This window comes from Daktulosphaira vitifoliae, unplaced genomic scaffold, assembly GCF_025091365.1.
Source record: "Daktulosphaira vitifoliae isolate Bord-2020 unplaced genomic scaffold, ASM2509136v1 Scaffold_5, whole genome shotgun sequence".
Classification (NCBI taxonomy): domain Eukaryota; kingdom Metazoa; phylum Arthropoda; class Insecta; order Hemiptera; family Phylloxeridae; genus Daktulosphaira; species Daktulosphaira vitifoliae.
Window position 1 is genome coordinate 4,119,416 of NW_026099576.1, and position 25,347 is coordinate 4,144,762.

General features: G+C 36.1%; 1 protein-coding gene across 4 annotated transcripts in view; it reads right to left on the reverse strand.

The window, feature by feature from the left end:
* LOC126906867 (brain tumor protein) overlaps window positions 1-25,347 on the reverse strand; it is a 40,870-nt gene that overhangs the window by 10,202 nt on the left and 5,321 nt on the right. The window contains exons 1-2 of one of the 4 annotated variants that reach the window (XM_050687774.1): window positions 18,720-19,134; window positions 7,469-7,518 (exon numbers count right to left, since the gene is read on the reverse strand). The gene's annotated coding sequence lies outside the window, so the exon portion shown is untranslated. Of the gene's footprint in view, window positions 1-7,468; window positions 7,519-7,790; window positions 8,192-13,150; window positions 13,431-18,719; window positions 19,135-25,347 lie in introns of those variants that run through there. The other 3 variants (XM_050687775.1, XM_050687772.1, XM_050687773.1) reach the window with 3 other exon arrangements.

The window sequence follows — 25,347 nt, forward strand, 5'->3', positions numbered from 1 at the left end:
TGAGCCGGGACGCCCGTCGCGCGGACACAACTGCAAGGGTCGACGACCGCCATCAGAACTTTCCAGTAAAAAAAAAATCACTTTTACCCCAAAATATAAATGTAAACTATAAGGGGTGGAGACAATTGGATCAATAAATTTTCGAATACTCCAAGGGATTAAGTAACATTAATAATATTAAGAGTACAACGGTGTAAATTAATCAAACTAAAGAATTTTCAACAATTGCTGTATACTTTTTATCATAATAAAAAACAATAATAATTTTAATTATCATTCAATACATCTTCGGAAATTACCCGTATTCTCTCGATTACTATAATTGTCATTTATAAGTTATTATTATTAAATTATTTAATGACTCAAATACTATAATTTATTCTAGGTTAAAAGTACATACTTGTACAAGATTTTGTGCATACATGACATTCAATGCACGAAAAAAAAAAAACGATTCAAGAATTGCTTCAAGAAATTTAATTAATTAAAAAATTACAGATACCACTGTTTGATGATATAATCTGACTCAGTTTAGCCAATCGTTAGGATATTACCACCGGGGGACTTTAACCTTGGTTTGTTGCGGTAGGTCATATTTCAGCGTCCCCCTTATTTAGAAAATACTCCCTATAAAAGATTACTGCCTTTTTATTATATAAAATAAAAATAAACTGGTAATTATAATGCAAAATAATGAATAATTCCAGATGATATTTTTAGGATAGTCATGAAACGAAAGTGGTTGATAAAAAAAACTGACATCACCATTGACACAGTGTATAGTAATCAAAATGAAGTGTATAACTGTTGTTGTTTGTTTGACTATATTAATTATTAATTTATTATTACATATTTAAGAAAGAAAATAATTTTAGTACCACGAGTAACACGTTAAACTATATGCAAGTACAGCCATAAGCAGTTGGTATACGGGTCACTTGCATAATAACTGTTGAACAGCTCAATCCACGCCCTTTAATAAAATTTCCCTATTTAAAGGTCTATAAAACACTGAAATGAAATTATTTAAGATTACCCAGAGCATTTTTAATTCTTATCTATACACATTTGGCTATTGTACTGCAATTGTAGCTATGGAGAAATTCGGCGCCAAAATCACCAAACAAACCTAATCGTTCACTGCTTAGCTATTGTCCTAACAACACCTGGCGGCTTCAGTCACCTGCTATTCTATGTCTTTCATTCTCCTATTGCACACAAGGTGTTTGGTGAAAGGTAAAGTTGAATTAAAGGGAAAAAATTACACAGGGCGTCACCGAGTTGAACGGAAATTTTTTAAATAAATTTAGGTCGCTTGAACAAAACAACTTTTTGTAATGAAACAGTTAATAGCACCCTTTTAATCAACAGACATGTTATGTCATGGCCACAAAGGGGTCCGAACACTGATTTCGAGGGTATTCAGTGATAATGTCGATAATATAATATTTTCTACGTATAACTCTTATTACACAATGCAGTCATCGTTGACGACAACGACGACCTAGTGGTAAACCAAACGCGCGTATCAAACACACACTATCTACATCCTTATTTAGTCTTATGAAAGAAAAAACAGTACACCGAAAAATCATAAACAATAACGCCTAAAACGCTACTTCTAACACGATAATAATAATTATTATTATTTTTAATTATCATCTCCGAAGTGGGTTACTAGGTCGATAGCAAAAGCGAAATAGCAGACGTATATTTTTTTGCGTATATTACATACACATTACAAGAAGTCGAACAGAGAAAATGGTACTATTGAGTTTGCACACTATGTTTGTGTCAAGGTCTTTTGAAAATGGTGGAAAAAATGAACAAACAAAAATACATTAAGGCTCTATTGTAAATGCAGAATCCAGACTGAGAAATTATTCAAAGATTTTCGTTAAGAAAAAAAACTATCAATCCGAGTATGTTTATCTTATACAGAAACTATAATTCATGAAAAAAAAAAAAAAAAAAAAGAGCTGAGAAGAAGTGTATAGTGGATAATGTTATTTTTAAAATATTAAATCTGCTTCGCAATTGTTTTAAGTCTCACCCTAAGGCGACANGACATGTTTACACAAAATAAGGGTTTGCTCGACATTTAGTTGACCACTAGCTTCCTTCGCGACGTACAGCATAAATATATACAACACGAGCACATTACCCAATGACATGAAGTGTGTAAATTGAACACGGTGGTCGTATAGGGCGCCACTTCGCCGCCGCCCAAATCGTCGACTACTTTCTACTTAGTTAAAGCACATAATATAGGTACACACACTACACACTCATAGCCGATGTGTTGTCAAACCCAACGGGTATTACGTGTGACGACAAGGGCGTGCCAAACCGTTATTGTGTTGTTCATTATTTGATAGCCCATTATACGGGCAGGGTTCTCAAAATGTGCGTTTCACAGCCCAAGTATAAAAATTGTCGAATATTTCAGGGTGAACAAAATAAAGCAGAAGAGGTAAACGGGTAGGTTATGGCAATAAACCGTGAAGGTCATAGGAGCCGGTGGCGGCACGGCGATCGACCGGGCGGCAACTGGTGGGAAATCGCTTATTAGTCACGCGAAGCGCAAGGTCTACGGCCGGAAAACTGCTCGATTGGCTTATACAACTTTTTCTTTCTACCAAAATGATTAAAAACATAAAAGTAACGATAAACCTTCACGGCATCACGGGCATCGTTTATAATATCCGATAAGACTTTTTCTAGGCATGAAATTTATATGCCAATATGATGAAATTTTTCTGAATTAAAAAACATAATATTAGTTTAGTACTATCAAATCGACATACCTTACATGAAACGATAAATTCTAAAAAGTACACAATCATATTATTTCGACAGAACTAATTTTTTACATTGATCAATTTATTTGAACGTTCGTTGAAAATTTGGTATTTCAAAAACGTTGTGTTGCGACAGGAATGTAAAATTTTATGAGCTATTAAAAGTTTTAAGAAATCGATTGTATGCAAAAAAAAAAGTTAAAGTCTATAAACAAATTATTATTGGAGTGTAAATAATATAAAGCGAAACTCACAATATTTAATAAGCTAAAAAAAAAAAAAAATGTTCTTAGGAAGTTACAACATAGGCTTAGATGTTTTTTAATTTGGGAAAAGCAATTCAATTATTCAAGAGTTTATACAAACCGATTGTGCTGATATTAACAATAAACATTGCAAACGCGTATACCAAACACAACCGAAAGAGAAAAAAATAGCTCATAATGTATTCAATGCATACATGAAGGTGATCGATGGCGACGACGATAAATTCACATCGGTCACAAGCGACGTTGACGTATTAATTAGCTGAGAGACGTGTTTCCGTGTGGACACGTGCCCACTCCGATAATATTAATATAAAGTAATTCTGTTTCGATTCAACCAATGGCTGTTGTGATCTCATAGGAAAAAATTATTATTAGTACACGTATACCCGTCAAAATGGGGTCACCACTCGGTTGAAGTTATGACGCAATGTTCGTTGTCCTTTGTTCGATATAAACGTCATGTTTTTAGGTTAAAAATGACACCATATTGTAATCGACTGGTAAAACAATTTTGTTAATAATAGAAAATAATTGTGTCTAGTCTTTGTCGTCAATTAATAAATTTTCAATTAAAACACATCATGAAACATAATTCTGTAACGTACAAGATGTCGAGAGAAGAATGTTTGGGCAACCCATGAAATAAAAGCACCTGGCTAGGTATAGCGCACAAGGCATAACCACACCGGTAATAACAATATTATTACTATACACACAAACACGATGCACAAACGAACTTAATGCACAGAAATCGTGACGCAACTGTTGCACACGCGAACACTGTTGTAGAAGTAGTGTCGAGTACAATAAATTACAATATTGTTATTATGCGTTAGATTATAACATAGTTAGGGCGTGGGTGCTGCAACTCATTTAACAATAATAGTAAATTAAATAAGTAACTGACGACGAGCATTGAAATAGAACGAGAAAAAAAAATCAAAAACAGTCGAACTATCGAAATGTGTTCTGAATTTTCTTAAATAATATTCTTTTACAAGTAATACTGGTTTTGACGGCGGTTAACAGCCGGATAAAAATAAAAGTGGTCCCTCGACGGACATGTGGTGTGTTTACTTGTGGCGACGGCTCGTTGTGATACGCACTGCACATAATATTACACGGTTTAGTATTGCTACGAATCTCGCAGCGAGAACTAGTTGAAGAAAATCGATTTGAGGACAGTTTGCGCGGAATAGGAAAAACGAAACCGTGTAGAGTTCTAGTCTGAACTTGCACACTGTAGTCACTTAAAACGTTTTAATCTGAAACTATGACCTTTTAAGAGGTGCACAATAGCGTTTTAATTGTGTTATACGACCACCGTAATCAACCGTTCTATTATTCACAACTGTTCTCCCAGCTACCGTTCTCTGGGATTTAAAACAACTATACCGTATGAGGTGAACATGTATTGTTTGTATAATAGTTGACGAAAGTATCAAGTAAAACAATAAATGTATAAATTAAAATTAAGACGGTGAGTCATACGCGAAAATGGATCTTTTCACGAGCACGAAAACATATAATGTTAAATGCGCGGTGATGTCATTATTGGCAAACTATTGTATACTGTTAACCAGTAGTTAATTACCATATTGAAATATGTCATTGGCCAAACGCTAAGACAGAATCCTTTCGCGCGTACTGAACACAAATATTTTTGGGGACCCCTGATCGAGGACGACAGTTTTAGGAACCGCTTGGTCCGTTGCAGACAAACCGCTGCGTAAATTAAATTAGAAGTAAATACCTATATAAATATACATTTAAGTTGAATTATCATAATATAAAATACACCACAACATGCACGCACACGGCATCGCATTATAATACACCGGGGGATCAATAAAACCGAGACGAGACGAACAAAAACGACAACGTTGAAAACATGTGCTCGGCGATGACGCGCGCACTTGGCGATATAAAAAATTATTAATACTATTTAATATTAAAACATTCGTTTTAAATGATCCTTTTTTTTTTTGTTTTTAGCCCACTGGGCGATATACATGTCACGCGGACGTAACCGTTCTTATTTATACGTATCAATCACGCAGTATGGTAACATTCGAATTGGTTGTGTTAAAATTAAGTCGTCCTAATCTAAGACAGGACACCTTTATCGTTTTAAACTAATTTTCGAGAATCGGGATCGACGACATTACGTGTGCTCCAGCGAGAGTGTTCATATCTATAAATAAGTCTACGAGGAAAATAAAAAAAAATATTTGAACTACCATGCCCACCCGGTAACTGTCGACGTTTGGCACCAGCTGGTTTTTTAGTCGAAGAGAACACCAGTAGTGTTTGGATTAACTCGCTTCTGTATGTTATAATCGTGGCAATGAGTCCCCCCAACCATCAATGTTCTTTTTAAAATACTCTTAAACATACACACACGAGAGCACGACGAAACGGACACACGCACATGTGGCCCCGGCTCGTAATTGTCGCTCTATATACGTATCATATAAATGCATACACCATAGAGGCATAAAACCAGAGACACCTTGAACCGTGGTAATAAACGTACGAGTACACTCAACTGTTATTTTGCACCAAAACTCGTTTTATTGCCATTATCCCGTCAAAGTAATAGAAAAAATCACAAAATAAAAATACTCTGTGAGACGTGTAAGCTTTTGAACAATAATTACAATTGTTAAGATTGAAAGAATATCAAAAGATTACATAAAAAAAAAAAACACCCAGCCGTATTACTCAATACTTGGATGTAAAACTAGAGAAAGTCTAGTCGTCCTTGAAAAAAAAAACGCTGCTTATGACCCTAACCTCTAGCAGGCAACACAGACGACGGAGGCTCATTAAGAGTACGCCCCCACTATTTTTTTTCTACTAATTTTGACATTTTTTTATTCATTTCGAAAAATAACGCAGATTAATGGTAGTTTCTCACGACTACTAATACTTGTTCTTGTGTGCGTATGCGCGCGTGTGTGTGGGAGTCGGTAACTAAACGATTACGACGAAGCATTGGATACAATAATATGTAATATAATAAATGGGGTGGTCGACCTGTTGGAAGGACAAAAGGTAATATCTTCGGCAGAGATGGACCGTGACGTCGACGGCGGAGCCTCTCCGGTCGACCGTAACAACAACAATAATTGGTGTAGGACGAAGAACGAGTGGACGGGCGAAGGGGACGACGGGGCATCCGTTCGAAACAAAGACTTGCCCCTCTACCCGGACGGTGGCAGACAAAGACAACGACGACGGGCAGTGGAAATAAAATGTGACTGGTCCTAGCAGGCAAGTACCTAACAGTCAGGTCTAGACGAGTCGAACGCGGCCGTCTTAAGACAAATCGCATACGACCCGCACAATTGAAACGAAACAGTCGATCACGTGGTAACACAGTGCGCCTATACTTTTTTTTTCAAATCGTTGCGAGTCTCTTAGACAACGAGATGAAAGTTCGTTGTTTATTTTTGGAAAATGTTGAAAAATAGTGCTTACCCGTTATTACAGTAATAATTAGTAAAAATTGTTACTCCAGAGTACTCTACACGAGAACGATAACCCCACGCCACGTCGTGATTGTCTTCCGAGGTTGACACAGATTTATATTGCTTATTGCGATTTCTAGAAATCCAAACTCGGCGTAATATCCAAGTGTTGCATCATCGATTTGCGAATATCAGAAAAAATAATAAAAGCAATTCGCAAAATGACTTAATATATATGACCGGTTCAACAGAAACGATTAGATCGTTGTAAAAAAAAAAACAACATGTAAATTTGTGGAAACGCTTTTATAAAAATTCAGCAGATTCACGGTAGTTTTACATTTTTTTATTCACATCGACGACACAGTCGACTATAAAAATTATGATTACACGACAAACGGCCGGTTATCGGCTCAACATGAATTCATTGTGTCGCTGATAATGATAATAGCTAATGATTACATACGTGTGCATTGGTCAGTAAGCATAAAACAAAAAAAATACAACATAAATTACTATAATGACGAGAATAAAACAGTCGCAGAAGGAACCGACTGTGCGAAATACAGCGTCGTCTAGGGTCCCGATAGTGGTCTTGCTAAAGACATGGGAGCAGGTAAACCGAGTACAAAGAACCAGCTGATCCCGTTGTCGTTTTACCTACAGACGGGTCCCACATTAAACATCCCTTTGAAGGAAACACACGGACACAATGCACAATCCGGGTAAGGAATGCAAACACGAAGCTGCAGCAGCAGACCGGTCAACAACACACGATGTAAAAATTCCGTTTCGAAAAAAATACATAACCAACAGCGTTAAAGGGTTGTGTACTTAAAGAGACGTGTTCACATGGTAATCCAACTCTAATCGAAGCGATAACATTCAACTAAAAATATGATAGGCAATAAAATGATTAGCTTACCTTTGACACTGTTCAACAAATTATAACAACTCGGTCTTCTCAATTCCATTCTGTAACACAAAAAACAAATTTTTCCACATTAGTTGATGCTATATTTACACATTTTATTGCGACGGATGCGATGCCCTATGATAATAACAATATAAAACGCAGTACGGGCCTACCGAGCGCGGGTAAAAAGACACGAGGAAATTCCGCTTTTGTAACGTACAGATTACATCACTGTCGTTTCAGTAACGACGCGAAATGAACGATTTTAATGTTTCCGTCAAACGATAATCACTCATTAAATAAACACAAAGGCATATTTCTAGGGACTTACCACTATAGTCCTGTACTCTCTCGTACAGAGTGTTTGCTGTGTTAACAAAAACAAAAACAACACACTATAATAATATAGTTGAAATCCCGCCGTTTGTCGGGCGATACGCGTAAAGTAAATGTAATTAAATAAAATAATAACAACACTTATAAAATAAAATAAAACAAACAAACAAACGAGCGAGGAAAATTTTTTAACAAAGACTTTTGCACACGCGTGCGCTCGATGTAAGTATGCGAGTAGTACGACTACTTTTTCCTCACAAACGGTTATTTATATAAAAATAAAATGAAAAACTTAACAGAGCGGACAACACGTTTATATAAAAAAAAAAAAATTAATTTATAAATATTTTTTTCGGTATTAAATTTTTTTTTTTTAACCGGCTCACGTTTAAATAGGAGAACGTCTGCATGAATATACGTGACGGTGGGAACCGGCCGATCTACTGAACTGCGTGATCGTGTGCCGGCGGTGGCGACCCGGTAGCCCAGGTGATGGGACCGACCGTGCGCCAGACAACAGCGCCACCTACCGGCCCATGACTCAGACAGACTATTATTTTGTTTTTTCATTCTCCGTGGTTCCCCGCTCAATCAACCGCCGCCGCCGCCCCCTCGGAACTAATACATTGATTTCAAACCTCTATTATAAAATCTACACACGAGGTAACTGGATTATTATTGTCAGTGACTGTGTGCTGGCGGTAGATATGATCGACCCTAAAAAATATTTTATATAATTACAGGGACGGGTTTATTGGCTCACGAGCCCTACATGCTTTGAAAGCCAACCGTCGAGCTTGACATAGCGACTAGAAGACTGCGTGGGAGAGGAGTTCATAAGGAACTAATTTGAATTTCAATGAATACTATTTTTAATATTATTGTGCACAATGTCAACAAGTAGAAAACGGTTAGGAATAACTGTTATTTGAACAATCAAAAAATGAAAAATATTATTTAAATTGTTTAGAATGGTTTGCCGAAAAGTACACATTTTTATTATGGCAAGTAACAACTTGTGCTAACTTTATTATCAAAAGGAAAATAAAAAGTCCAATATTTTGTCAACGACAAGTCGCGACGCACAAAATAATCGCTCTGTAAATATTTGTCTGGTATTTTAATGATATGTGAATGTTTGGTTTCCTGGAATCTATCGTTTTGTTCAAATGTTACGTGATATATATAAAAACGTTTTTCAACAGAGCAATGCTTTGCACGATCGGCAGTAACGTAAAACGAGTGCTCGCAATCGCAGTACAGTATTAATTACATTAATTATTATGAAATCAACTACACGTTGTTACAAATATACAGCACACAGTAGCCATATTGCTAATTGTATTGGATATGTTAGATTTTGCTCATTCGTTTCTCATAAAATGAGCCATGTCTTCTTTAAGGTCATTCTGTTATTAGGTTTTTAGTTGTATATATGAATTGTGTGAACAAAATAAGCAACTGCAATAATAAAAAGTGTTTACTGCCACATACAACCTTATTGATCACTCTAGCTAGACAATTTATTTTCTGTATGTTTAAAGTTGTTTTCTACAAATGTACATGTATTTGCTGTATCCAAGATATTCTCATTTTGAACCGTGGTTAACGTTCAAGAACCGTAAGTAAGACAATAACCTTGGAAAACAATTTTATTTCAAAGAATAATAAATGAAATTTGAATTAATTTTTGTTTTATTACATAATATGAGGTGTTTCGTCGTTTCACAACTACAAACATGGTAAAAATACCACAATGGCGATGTAAAATACACATACGAGTGTGTTGATAAAAAAAGATAGTGAGATCAAAAATTCCACTACTCTCCACAATTTAACTATAGTGTAATTAAAATAAAATCACTTTTTATTAAATTTAATTTGGCAATAGAACGACTATTCTAATTTTATTTTTAATAGAAAATTTCTATACTTAAAATTATTGTTATATTTTACAGTATTTATTATAAATAATGTGATTTAAATTTAATTAATTATAAAAATGATAAATACCGTGTGTTCATACTACACTTATCGCTTCTAATAAACGATTACACTTAAAGCTTGTGACACCATTAGCCTATTTTTTTATTTTTAAATTAATATCTCGGTTTACATACAATGAGTAATGTGCTCTTTTAACCAGCCAAAAATATACATTTATAAAAATATACAAAAATTTATGAATTTGTATTCGTCTTGACAAATAAATGTATTCACATAACATGTTTCATAATAGCATATGTAATTAGATTTTAAATAACTCTATAAATAATACACTTTCACGTGAAATAAGAAACGTGAAATAATTTGAAAATGTGAAGTTTACTCTTAAAATTTTAAAATCAACATTTATTAATATATAGTCAGTATTGTGTCCTATAGTAATAATAATGGGCCTAAAATTGTAAGAAACAAAAAAACGGATACAAATGTTGAGTATCCTGTATCTTAAGTAGATACATGGTGGTTTAATAAAAGGGTCTTTTGGATTTTACCACGTGCACTTCAGGACATAGTAGAAAAATAGTATCGCATTTCTAGGCGACAAGGGAAAATATGGGAGGCAAAAACACGTGCGTCGTGAATACTCACCCGCAGGATGGGATCCTATTACTCTTATGTGTGAAGGTAAAGAGTACGGGTCAGTGTGTATTAGAAAAATGTAGTCCAAGTACGTCACGTCCACAGTTGACAGGTATAATCTTAATAGGCAATATGTATTCGAATGAATATAATGGTGTTCATTTAAAAAGAGTATTTAGCTTTTCTATTCATGTGCAGTGGTTTTCGAGCAAATAATTTTTGAAGACTACCAGATTTATATTTATTTTTAATAAATTGAATATTAGAGAAAAATATCATCTTAAATTCATGGTAGTCTACTGATATCAATATGAAACTAGAAATATTAGCTACGTTATACTGAACTGCTATCAACCGGAAATAAAAAAAAATGTACGTTTCGATCACGTACGTTTGCGCCTGGTCGGTAAAACAACATCCTTATCATCGTCAGTAGTACCAAATATTTGTCGTAGGCTAGTAAATCGAATTTTTGTGCACTTGTAAAATGTTAAATCATATAATTTCGTTGAATAAATTTTAGGCCGCAACAGATAACAACAACAACCGACTCTATAATCACTTATTGCTAATAACGGGTTATTACACAATCAAGTTCAATGAAAACATAATATTCTAAATATGGTCAGTTGTTATTCGCATTGGCATGCATACGTATTACGAGATACTTAAATTAGTACATAATTTCGCTATTATTCCGGAAATCTTTCGTTTTAATGCGAGAAATCTAATAAACGTGTGTGGCTAGATGTTTTAAAATAAATAAAATGAAGTCCACGCTATGTTTTAAGAAAAAAAATCGATTTAAAATTAACACAATGTGATAATAGACAGAAATTTGTAAATAACTCAAGGTCGGTCGGTTGATATTATTAATTTTGTCATACATCCAAATTAAAATAGTGCTGACTATTTGACGAGAAATTTTTCCCGCCCTTGCAAGACGATGAGGGCAACATTTATTTTGGTAGACGACATAATGTTTGCAATTGTTTGCATCGTCGAAACAGACTACATTAACGAATTATAAACGTAAAATACCATTTTGCATTACAATATTGCAGAGATAAATCATTGTAATTGAATGGATGAAACCTCGACAACCTCTGTCAAGTTTTTCTGTTGTAATAACAATAAAACAATATCGATGTAGCTCAAGTTCAATGGAAACTCATGAAATCTCTTAAAATCTGCAGACAGGCGAGGTCGAGGTGTTATTGTAACACAATAGTAAAATGGCAATTGTAATTTGAATAATATTCATGTTTTGTGTTATAATCGAGTGCATATGAATTCGTAATAAAATCAATAAAAAAACGTTATAAAGGAGATAATGATAATTACTACTAAAAACAGATAAGCGTTTAATTGGAAAAAGCCTGCGTTTAAGTTCAAAAGCCTGAAGGAAAAAAATAATTTCTTTATATAGTACAAATATTTATCGAGTTGCCGTGTTAGTCGAATATGACGAGATAATAGCATTTGTTGCGTTCGATTATTATTGTTAATTTGAATAATTACTAATAATGTCTCGGTCATGAAAATATAAAAAAGAAAAACACATTAGTATCATTTTGTCTGTATTAAAATGAAAAAAATTTCCTCAATAATAAACGAGTCATCGAGAATAGAAAAAAGAACAATAAATTTATCAAGTGGAGAAAAAAACGTGGCCGCCGCAAGGTCATTGCACGATTCTCTCGACGGCGGCAACAGCAACGCAATAAACGCGCGCTCACAAAAACAAATTCTTCAATTTTTTATAATTTTTTTTTTTGTAATGAATTCTTACACTTCTTCGCCCCCGCTTGTCTTACAGTTGTCACGCGCGATTTTGATGAGAGCATTACCCAATGTAATTGTTATTATTGCACAATGATGCAAGACGGTTACTGTCATTTACACACATTATCCCCACACAACACTGTTGCACAGAACAAACAAGAATACAAAATATTATTTCTCACGTCCCTTTGACCTTAACGCGTTGCATACAAAATCACATGATGACGATTATAATATATCGGATTACTATTGTGCAAATATTTCTAACATAGTAAAGACTGAAGACCGAGGAGAAAAACGGTCATAGGGACGACGCTGTGCCTTGCCGGTTACCCCGTTGTAGCAGGATAGACCACTTGACCCTCTTCTACAATACCCTTCAAGTATAAGAAGTCTGAGAACCAGTTTTTCCTGCGCCGCAATGTCCTCCCACCGGCGCACGTCAAAACTCAAAATGGTAATATGGGCAATGGTGTGTGCGTGGAACAAAGGATATATGGTTTACATACACAAAGACAAAGTCATGCGTATGCATATAGATATTTACACGTTAGGTCCAAAGCCCGCAGGCGATTTTCTAACGCGCATGGGGTTTTTTAACGTACTCGTATGTAAATAATTGTATTAATGTATTACACTAAAAAATAAAGGTATTGCGGGAGGCGGAATGAGGCGATTCGGTTGAAATTGTTTAAAATAAGTCACGTATAAGAGTAGAAAGAAAAATATATTTGAGTTTTTAATTTTTACAAAAACCTAACGAATTCCCATTGTTGCAGCTTTTTCCTTTATTTGACAATAAGCCTCAATTTCACGGGGGAAATGGACAGTTATTATTGAACGGAAGAGTGTTAAATAAATCAATTTTTTTGAAAACCATACTTTGTGGATTAATTCAGGAATAGAGTTGATAGATTTTATGCATAGAAAATACGATAAAACTTTATGAAATAAATAATTAAGAGTAACGAATAAATAGCTTACCATCGACAATTAACTTTTTAACATGATAATTTTGCAAACGAATGAAGTTTCCAACACAATTGTCACTCACACGGTTGGCAGACATTTTCGTTGTATATTGAAAACGTAATGATATTAAATGTTTTTATGCCCCAAACACTTTAATGCCAAGTTTCTGAGATATATATAAAAAAAAAAAAAACAAAAACTGTTTTGATAGCATGCACTATACAAATAATATGATCATATATTTATCAGCGGATCATTTTACATCGGCCAAACAAACTTGTTTCTATGGCGGGCACGAGGCCTCTACTAAGAAGTCACTAGTCATCATTGTGCATAGTTCTCTATACAAACGTTTATTTTTCTCCTCCCAAACTGACTATTTAACACGCGTCTCTCTACCTTAACCGCCGGCTATGATTATGACACTTCTCGGCTTTGACGTCTTACACAGTCCACAAACGTAAATTTATACAAATATTAATGCGAGGACAAGCAACGAATAAAAAACTTTTTTGATGACGAAAAATCCATAACCTACGAAAAACCAACGAAATGTGGATTTGTCGCTGACATTAGTCTAGAGCAATTTATATACGAGCTTAACATTATTGGTATTTATTGCGGAGATATCAACTCTGTTGTGCGCGAACTGTATTCTATTTTTTGTGACCTGAATCCCACTAACTCGGCATCGGCGGGCATTTGTCAATTCGCGACATTTGAAAATGCGGTTAAGTCCTATTGTCTACACGTTATTATTATTTCAGAAGGTTAAAAAGCACAGCTCAGCCGGAAAATTTCACGGGTTGTGAGACAAAGGCCGCCTTTATGTGTTTACAACGTGTAGGATACAAATTGTCTTAAGGGATTTTATCGGGTGTAGAAGTATCTCATTGTTTTCAATATGTATTTTTTATCAATGTTCATTCTCGTAGCAAAACCAGAATAGCGGAACCATCGTGGCCTACAGCGTCAAGGGACCCGGTGCTGCAACAACGGATACTCACGACGATTATTAATAACGTGGCTTTGTCTGTTATTGTAGCACCCGGTATAATATTATAAATACGGAGGAGCCAGGTGAAGTTGGCAAACATATATCCACCAGCACCATCGCCACCACCGCTGTCATTAATAATTCCGACATTAGCATTGCTCCGCAGAGGCAGAGGCCTTTGCGGGGCGCAGCGGGACGCTCTCGGTCGATAATAGAAACGTTTAGCTTGTTGAATCGAAAATGTCATTATTCGGAAATGACAACGGCAGCGGTGGGGTAAAAAAACATTGTGGACGAAGACGTACCTATGTGTTATTGTTGTTGTCGTGTGGGGGCAAACCAGTTAAACCGGCGACAAAAAAACTGTTCAGGGGAGTATTGTGTCGCCCGTGACTAATGTCGTCGAAAAACCGAAATACTATACCGCCAACTGTAGTACAATGCGAGAAAACGCAACCCCCTCCCCGTCCGCAATCGATCAACGTTCTTGTTCTACTCGGCAGAATGATAATTATTGAATTCGAACGAAATACCTTAGCAATTTTCGTTCTCTTATTATTCCAAACCAGTTGTTAGTCAGCTGTTCGTTAAAATAATACATGCTCTTTGCAGGGGGGACTAGTGGATTTCCAATATATTCCAATCATTCGATATGGAACGCATCATTAACTCTCCAATAAATAAAAAAAACCTACCCTCGACGATCTCGATAGGTTCCTATGCACAAGGCGCTTGGCTTATCGTGTTTGCGCATATGAGACCGACACAGGAGACGACGAACAGCCGGACGTCCGCGTCATGAACATGGGGAAGGCGACACATTTTAGCGTATAACACATAGGAAGCGTTCCCCAGATGGTATTTTTATCGCGATTTTCTCAAGCCTACGGCACTGTTGGTATTTTTTTCCAAACATAAAGTCGAGTACATAAATTTTTATGTAAAGTATAATCAGTGTTGTCCATGACGGCGTTTACTATGGAATCGGTACGATAATCTACGTATGTTGTTATATTTTTTAATAAACTCGTGGTTTTATACTTCTATAGACGCTAAATTGATCTTGTTTAATACAAAGAATATTTTTTTTATCTCTTGTCCTAACGCTGCGACAACTTCTCATATTTTCGACATTTCACCTAACGCCAAGTTCATTTTATGGCTTAGCAGATGTTATAGATTTTCGAATAGAGCTAATAACTATCTTACTTAGAGGACGGACTTGTTATACGGTCGCTCATTCCTCGTACATGTTGACACTGTTTTATGACGATGTCGATGAGCTACCAACGATACGGTTGCCGTCATGTCAAAGGTGAATTTATTGGTGTTTATTTTTAAGTGTTGGTCCAAAAATACTCCATCTGTAGTCTTTGTATGTGGCCCTAGTGCGCCGGATGGACACATGGCACTGCGATAGGCTTTCGGATGGATTATAACTAAATAATAATTTGTTGATCTCTAATGCTGATACACTGGCAAGTGGGTAGTCTGTGCATGAAGAACGAATGGATCTCGTGCCAAAAAGTCTACGGATAACGTGCATTTCTCTTTAACGTTATATTAAAAACGCTTTAACGGGGAAATAAGTAAAATAAGTATACAATTAATTATACGAACGTTGACGATTGGAGAATACATTTTTAAACGTCTGGTTAGCGGTGAAAAGACTCCTCGGGCTGACGGCCAAGTCAAATTTCAATGAAATGACGTGGTTTTATTATAAAAAAAAAAAAAAATGATAAAACGTCAAACAGAAGTCAGTACCGCAAAGTGGAATGCGACTTTCGCATCGTGACAATTTCGTATAACCCTTTAAATTAAATTTTATTTTTAAACGAGCATCGGTTGGGGTTGGTTGGTTGGTGGTTTGTCTTGTTTTTTTTTTATTTCATACAGACGGTCGAGCATAATACAAATATTATTTAATGTTTGCGTACAAATCTCACGTGGACTAACATTTATTTTCTGATGGCCTTTGTGTCATCAACCCCATTTAAGTGTCCGCCGCGCGTCTTCGCCCCAAACACGTTAATTGTTCGTATTTTTTGAGTGGGTAATAATGAGATGGAGGTATGAAAGAAAATCAAACAAAAATAAATGATGGTCGTTTTCTGTATGCCGCGGCATGTACTCCGCGCAACCCGTTCGATAAAAATGTAATAATAATAATTGAACAGAAGGAAAGGCAATGAAAAATTCCACAGCCGCTTTGTATAATACATACGGGCAATATTATATTTTTCAGAAGGTCGCGACGGCGGCTGCGGTTTAATTGAAAATAATACAATAATAATACGTCCGATACACATACATAACATTTAACCTTAATAACGTGCGGAGACTGCACCAAGGCAATAATATATGTGTATTTTACTCGTTTTTAAAATGTAACACACAATAGTCGGACAGCAGCGCGACCGCTTGCTGCTAAAAAATGTATTGCATCAGTGTGAATAGCAATTGTTAATGAATTCGACCGACATATCTCAGCCGTCATAATGAAAATGTTATAGGCGAAAAATCCTAGTCGCCAGTGACATGGAAGCAAATGAAATGTCAAATTCGATTACTGTTGCAGGGCGTATCAGTAAGGTTTTGATGATTTATACAATAATTACACATTGAATTCTGGGGACCACTTCGCACCGACCGATGCATAATTTAATGTTAATTATTGTATACTTAATGAGCCTAGACGGCGGCACCACAACAGCTGAACGAGTTATGAGACCGAAAATGCCAAAAGTTTAAAATGGTTTTCGCCACGAACTTAGCTTAATGACAACGTTTTGGGAGAGGTTTCCTACTGTAACGTGTCATTAGCACGCACCACCACAATCGCTGGGCCATACGCGCGTTTACATTTCGACGTTATTACACGTCCACAGCGGTTATCTTGTCACTCCGGATGTCCTCGTAAATCCATAGGCCGTAGGTGCGGTTAGTAAAATAAGGCGCACGTTAACGACTGGGATACGCACAGGTAAGGTACGGGCCAAAAGATTACCATTTGTTAATAATATCGCGCAAATCTGCCGCGTTTACTCGTGTATCTCCCGTACACGGCGAGTCACTAAAGCGCTGAACTTTGGCAAAGGGTCCGACAGAGAATATTATTTAGGAAACTTTAGTAGGGTTTTGTGATTTGACAGTCGTCGGGCGCAGAAGAAAGGAAAACTCATAACTCGGTCGACCGCAAGACCCTCTTCGGTCACAATGTCCGCTCTAGTCCTCCGTTCCCCGATGTTTCCGTATCTTATGGATTGCTCCCATCGATCATCGCCTATGAAAGCGCATTAAGTACTATAGAGAAAGAGACTATCAACGAGGTCGACATGATCATAAGTCATTTGCGGCCGGCCTATTTTTTCTCTCTGTCCGTCGCACAAAAAATAAAGTCAACTAACTGACATTCGTGTGTTTTTTTTAAACAAATATATATATACAACCGTTGTTTGTTGGTGTAAAAACACCGAAATATTGGAGCGCGGGACGACTGACCGATGCTCGGCGATAATACTGTGTATTTATACGTGTGGGAAAACTGAGGTTGACATTCGTGCGAGTATTTGTTGCGTTCAATTATTCAGTAAACTGGTGTAGACTATAATGAGACCATTTATACTCATATATGTGCAATGTTGCACTCGAGAGACACGAACACGCGGTGTTATGTGCGAATCACGCGATATGCCGGCGGTAGCTTTGAGCTTAACCACTCCAATGTAATGAATCATGAGCAAGACCGTTCGAATTAGTCACTAACAGTTTTTTTTGTTCTAACCGTGACGTATAACGGCCAATCCATTAGTAGCCCCGACCAGTATAAAACGCTATACGATCATATCCTGTATGAATTTTTACTTGTTAAACATGAAAAATATTATTTCTGTTTTTTCCGGAAGAATGGTAAACGACCCACGCAAAATTTAATTCCGAGAGCTTGGCGAAAAAACTTAATTTCACTAACGAGGGGAATTCTATTGTTTTTCGAGTTTCAAAACAATTCTTAAAATTAACTCATCTATACTAAAATGCTTTTAATTTTCAGTTGAAATACTCGTGATTTCAAAGTCGATTTTATCAAGTTCGTTGACACTGTATATCGGTATGGTTTTTTTTTTTTTTATGTCTTTTGTATTCGTTAAACATATTGTACGTTTGCTTTAGAAGATACGATTATTTTTTAAATAGACGATAACAGTTCCGGCGATATTATTTTATTGAAAGCGAAAACTGATTAATATTTTTTTTATTAATAGTAACTTTAATCGAAATTGAGATATACCGATCTGCAGGGTCGTTGACATTAAATCCTTGAAAAGTGCGCTCGGCGGTATCCTTCGGTACATCCGTTCTTTTGTTTCGATCGGAGCCTAGGAGTACTAAGACTACATTTTTCGAAGAACTACACATGCATTACATAAAGCGACTATTCCGGTTGTACCGGGAGGTGCGCGGGCGTTGCATGGCAAAGAAAGGGAGACCGCGACTACGATCTTCGAACTCCACCCCCACCGACTTATAGCGCGTGGAACAGGTGTTATTATTATAAAATGCGTTTTTACAGAGCGCACTCACCTTGACTCATCAAAGGAAAAACTTGAATTATCAACAGTTCAACAGCTGTAACTAGTCTTATAGTCTTGAGCGGTTTAATTGACTACCGGCTGCCAAACGAACTAGTCGGAACAATTAAATATTTTCACTAAAATCGTCGCGAATAACCAAAACAATTTTCTAAATAAAATAAATATTTCAATAAAATATATATGTATAATTTGGCAATAATTTAAATTCGTATCGGAATCACAAAGGACTAGAATAGGTTAAAAATTGACCTCGCCAACTAATGCAACGAAAATGTTTCTAAGCTAACGTCGGAAAATAAAATTGTTATTAAAATATTTTTCTCAACGGCGGAAATATAATCAACAAATGTTCACAATATGATTAGAACGAATGCGATAGGAAACGACTAAATCGGTGTGAGCGCACACGACAACTGCGTTGTCGGCGTTGTTGTTTTATTAGGCAGCGTACTGAGGGGTCCCTGCCGCCCTTCAGCGCTCCCCTTTTGGCGATCAGGAGGGGAACAGTCCAGCGTCACTGTCCCTACCACGGCATTACCGCCGGCGTGTGTGTGTGTCGTATGGATACAGAAAAATATTATACACCCGATTTAGGATCCCCCCTCTAATCCCTACACTTTGTATAATATAACCCGCTGCCACCGCCTCGTGCGATTGACAGGGTCGGGTACACGTAGGGCGACAAGGGGACGGCGGTCGATACGCTTAAAGCATCCCTTGTCCTCCTCCCACCCTTATATGCACACCGGGACTGTGCAACGTACATCAGTACACCCGCCGTCGGTTGAACTACAATTATTATTGTTGTTCTATAAAAATATAATATGCGTTTTTTTTAAGGGATAGGGCGAGAGGCCTTTATTTCCGAGTGGTCGTTCCGGTGCGGTTGTCATCGGTACGGTGCTCTGCGAGTCGATCGACCGACCGCTAACTAACCGTCATCTTTGTATCTATTTGAAAATATGTTTTTTTATTAGTTGGTTGCAACAAAGAAAGTTTTTACATTTCAACCACTGCCTTATGTCCCAACAGTTGTTTGCGGACACTGACAATGCCCCTTTTGCCCGAAGATCATCGTAACCGCTTCAGACTCGATTTTTTAATTTAAATGTTTCGCATTGACGGCCCAGCACGCGTAACTGTGTTTGGCCTATGGGTACCATTTAATGGAAACGACCGCCGGCTACCGGTATGATAACGTGTCATATTGAATACTCACTATTGCGCTTAAATGCCGTTATTACGTTGTGTATTATGTTTCAGGATCGCAGTAATGGTATCGGGTGTTATCAATAACCGCATCGTTTGGCACGGTGAGTCGTGACAGCTGAAGAGCCACAATGGTGTTTATATATTTTTACAGTAATAACAATATTCCGTGAAGTCCAAGTTCGATTAATCACGTTAATCCCTCGGTGCCTCGTTTTGAAATGTGTTGAAGTCGTGAATAGGAAACTAATGGTCTATCACAATACCTATACGATGCCTTTCCGAATTGGCCATCGTTTATCTCTCGTGTTGTTACACACGCGTCTTCGCAGAAGTCACTGCAGCGGTTGTGTTTTTTGCGATATTCGAGTCGTTAATAACTTCTGGCTAACAATTGTTATTTAACCATTTACCCGCGCGGGAAAAGACAGTTAAACACGTTATTGAGAAACGGCTCCATTTATTCTTCATTTATTCGGCGTGTACGGTGAATAATACACACGGTGCCCTTCCCAGGGTCGTCGTACCGAACCACCTGTAACGGAGGCAATGGATTCCAAGAACGTACCGCAGTCCTTGTCTTTTTACAGACTCGTGCACACTAAAGCAGAGTAATGTTACTATAATTGCTTACCAAATACTCGAATACGGGACATGGAAGATACATTTTCTCGCGAACCCACTTGAGTTCTTCATTATTACTGCGCTACGGCATCGCGAAAAGTCAAACGCGCGGAAAGAATATGTAAACATTTGTTTGTTGTTAACACAAAAACGGACATACAAGAAGGCGCTTTTCCGGGAAAAAATAACAAATGAAATGCACAGAAAAAACAAAAAACTCTGCAGTACGTCCCACGGTGACAAAGTGTATCTTTTCCTTAGGTAAATCAAGTACTTTGCTATCGTAATGATTTTTCAGCGTGTTGACCTAGGGCAAGACGGGAATCATTCCCACGGTCTTTTTTTTTTTTTTATATTAATGAATTTGTTCATGAGGCAAATCCCTGCGCAGATAAGAAACCGTGTGTTGCTTCCAGACCAACGATAATTATTTGTACGTAGATGGCCATGCTTAGTGACCCTTTAACGTAACGGATCCTCCGAGGAGGAGACCGACGATGCTCGCGCTAGAAACCACCCTGAATACTAAATGAAAACCGGTAAGCACATGAATATTCAAAAGTATTTTTTTCTCAGCAATTGATTTGATCCTATTAGCATTTGGAATAAATTGTCAGTCGAGTGGTCAGTGTCCAAATACCGTGAAAAAGTGACTCGGTGTCGTCAGAAAGGTAATCTGATACTTGTACATATGGTTTCTATTATATGAGAAACAGTTGCGACGTTTATAATCGACCAAAGTCATAGGCCGTAGTACAACAATTATAACGGGCTTACATTTCGTACGTGTCAACTGATTTTTTTATTATTGTATTTTTTTCGACTCTTTATTATTATCGTCTAGCGTGGGTTATTATTACTATTATGATAAGGCCAAATTGCGACACATAAAAAAGATTTAATATGATCGTGCGGGCGTTTTATACATGTGATATGATTCTACCACAATCGCAGGCTTCCACGAGCTAGTAAATTCTGTACTTATATAATTTATGTCTGCAGGAAACGCTTTTAGAACTAGGTCACGGGTCATTGCTTCGAAGCATCAATGCGACGACAGCATATGATTCCCAGTAAAATATTCATAGAAATGGTTAGTAAATTAACAACGGTTAGCATTGAGGGTGCCTAGTCCTAACGGGATCAAGTTAAATTCAACCCAACCGTAGTTTTTGCGAGTTCTTCAATGACGTCTCGGCCAAATGTGTTCAACTGATCACTGAAACATCGAGAAGTTCTACATAATTATGACGTTATTAGTGTGGTGTCGTCATATTACTAGTTAACGTCGTGTATGCCATTTATTAAGTACGCCACTGCGTGTTAAAAGAAAAAAATTTACCAAAGAACAAAACTTTTTAAATTGAGACGATTTTTCGTTAAATAAACTGTGTTTTGCGTAAAATATTTCCGTGTATTTTATTAATTTTCATAATGTTCAAACCCGGCAAAGAATTTACTAATGTAAAATACTTAAAAAATAATGATAATTAAAAATGTATTTAACAAAAGAATTTAATTAACTACTTTTTACTCGAGTTTATGACATTTTTCACCAGTTGATAACAGTATGGTAATTTTATAACTTAAAATTATAGTTGCTCTGAAATAATTAGTAAAGTAAGCAGAGAAACTCAACGTTTTATTTTGTTTGTATACTTGATATCCGTACCATTAACGATAGCAATCACAGAAATCTACATAATGCGATGCTGATAAGCTCAAGTTAAAGCTAATAATTAACATTAAATATTAGTAATTTACAAATATTAAACTCACGTACTTAAGTTAAGCGTACTCGAATATGTGTAGAGAAAAAAATTTCTAATTGTAAAATTCATAGTTTGCATTGATCGAAAACGTCTTTTTCAAATTGTAATTGTTTTGCAAACAGTAAACACTTAATTAATATACTCACTCTATTTTCTAGTCGTTATTAAAAAATTATGGTTTGAAAAATTTTACTTTAGTTTAAAAGATGTAGAAATCACATGAAAGCTTTAAAATTATGGTAATTGTTTCTTTTTGATATGTTGTTTCGTTTAAAGTGCCGTAAAAAATAAATTTCTGTTGATTATACATTAATATTACTGCCGATCCAATCGCAACTATTGATATCAAAAAGTCCTTAAAAAAACTGTCACGTCGCTACCGACGAATGTTTTTAAAGCTGAAAAATAAATTCACTTCGGCTGCATCACAAATGGACTGTAAGTCGCACACGTAGACAGTTTTTTTTTTGTCGGACTGAAAAAAATACTGAATTATATTCTACCTTTGATTTCGTTACAACTCTTCCGTCACTGCAAACTTTAATCGGGATTTGTCTCGGCGAGGGTGAGTCTTAATAGATTTCTAAACTTATTACTTTATATGCTTCATTCGATAAAGTTTTTAAAGGATAGATAAAAGTGCTGAGCCTATTTTAAAAACACTGACAGTAGTAAAAGTTCAAAAGATTTTCTCTTTATCAGTACGCTCCTCGTTGTATTAAATAAACACACGTGGGGCATAAGCGTACAGTTTTCACTGGCATATGATAAACAGTCGACCTTGCCACGTTTGATGTTTGCTTGGATTCTACAGTGGCATTAGTCGTTATAAAACAAAACTAAACTAATTCGATAGCCGAGCCAACGAATTCAAGTTGCCGACAAGTACCTGGTGGGCAGCTGATTCAAATATCATAACACGTATTTTGGACGATTTCTGCCAATCGGATTATCCGCGTAAACTCCCCGTAAAAAATATCCACCGGGCTTTGCGATTCAACTGTCAGGTTTGTAGGATCGCGAAAACGTTGCCAGTGTAATCAACTATGACATTGAACATCAAACACAATTAATGTCGGGTCAAGAGAATAGCTGAGATATACACGTGGTGTACATGTCCAGGCGAACCTTGAATGAGGACAAGGACCCTTTTGATCGGTACGGCGACTCTCGTTTTTCATACGAGTTATTATTTCTCGCGTTTTACTCACAATTTCATTGTGTTTGCCCGTAATTCGTGGTTGCCGGCAAAACACAAGGTTGCATTAAATATTCATCTGTGCCCGCCCACCCGTACGCACTGCCAGGGTGTAGATGGCCTAAAAGAACAATAGTGATGTATCTCCCTCTCCCATCTAAATACATTCTATTCGAAAATAACGCCGAGTATTGATTGCGAACATTCAAAAGGTGTTTTTTAAGGTACACAGGTCGTCTGCGACTGTTTCGATTTATTTGTCCATAACCCTTCAACTATTTTCATGATTTCCGTTGGCCTGCGTGCCGCCTTTTATCGGCGACTTCATTAAAAATTCATGTGAAATCAATTAATACCCGAAACCTCGTTACAATATCCGCGCCATTAAAAACAAACATTATTTCTATGAAAACAATTTTAGGACTCTATTGAACATAATGGTCGTTTAGATCTTTGTAAATAATACTCGGAGTGTATATTTTCACACAATGTGCGCACTGCAAATAAAGCAGTTTATTGATAAAATTATTTTTTTTTTAGCAAACGCTATACAAAATGTATTAACATGTTTTTTCATTTAGGATTTCCATTACGATTAAAATATACACTACATTCTTGTAAATATGATCGATCGCATGTTTTAATTATTAATAACAATAATAAGGCGGCTGTTTCACACGTTGTAAAAGAGCAGATATTTCATATTTGACAAGGGCATATATATTCTGTTATTTTGTTAGCCAAATTAACTAACAAGAATAAGTTTGTACGTATTTTGCTGTCGTAGTCAAGAACGATTTATATACTCATTAATTAAAAAATGATTTTATCGCAATAATAAAATAATGAGTGTCATTTGAGTGTATGTTTAGAGCGTGGAAAATTTATTTGTACTAAGAAAAATGGTAGTAACTACCCATAAATATGATCATGTTTGGCTTAGTACAGCTCAATATATGTGTTTTTTGTTTAGTTACGTTGGGTTGTTTTAGCGATTATGGCAAAATTGTCATTTTTAATTATTTGATAAAAAAATATTGATGGGCCTCTAGGTAGATTTAAAAACAAACCGCGTAATGGTGTCAATGTTTTACTTAAAATAGTCAACTACTAAACTTTTTTGACGTATCTGCACTTACTGTGTTCTTTTGAGGTAATAAATGATTTATGTTAGTGAAAACACTAAGGAAAAAAGACGTACATGGGTTTTAGATAGAAGGAGACGTCATACAGACTTTTAAATGGTTTGATCAATTTTGTGAAAAATACAAACGAATTCAGAAAAATTAATTTCTCTCAAATTGTTTAAAGTGGCATATACGTCTTTCTTTACTGAAACGGCGGTTTATTGTATGCCATTTAATCACTACCTTTGGACACAGACAAGAGATAATTAATTTAAACAGTCAAGGTACAAACGGATTGGTGAAAACATATTCAAGGTCGCAGGAACAGATGCGTGAAGTCTCGGGTGAAAGTTTTTTTTTTTTTTTTTACTCTTTTGGGACGCTTATGTGTACACTACCTTAAGTCTTTGTAAACATCGGACAGGCTTCCGAGATGGGATAAACACAATAAAGAATTTGGCACAAGTTAAATACTCGAGTGAATTTAAGAGATTGACATTTTCAAAAAATTGTACTATTAATAAACAGCACTCAAGTTTATTGGAGTGAACAAAATTGATTTTAACATTTCAAAAAAAAATCAATTTCAACAATTTATTTCGGCAATCGTGTGTTTGTTTGTGTAGCTATTTTACCTTGAACGTCATAATAACAAATCGATTTATTTACAAAATACCATCATCTCTA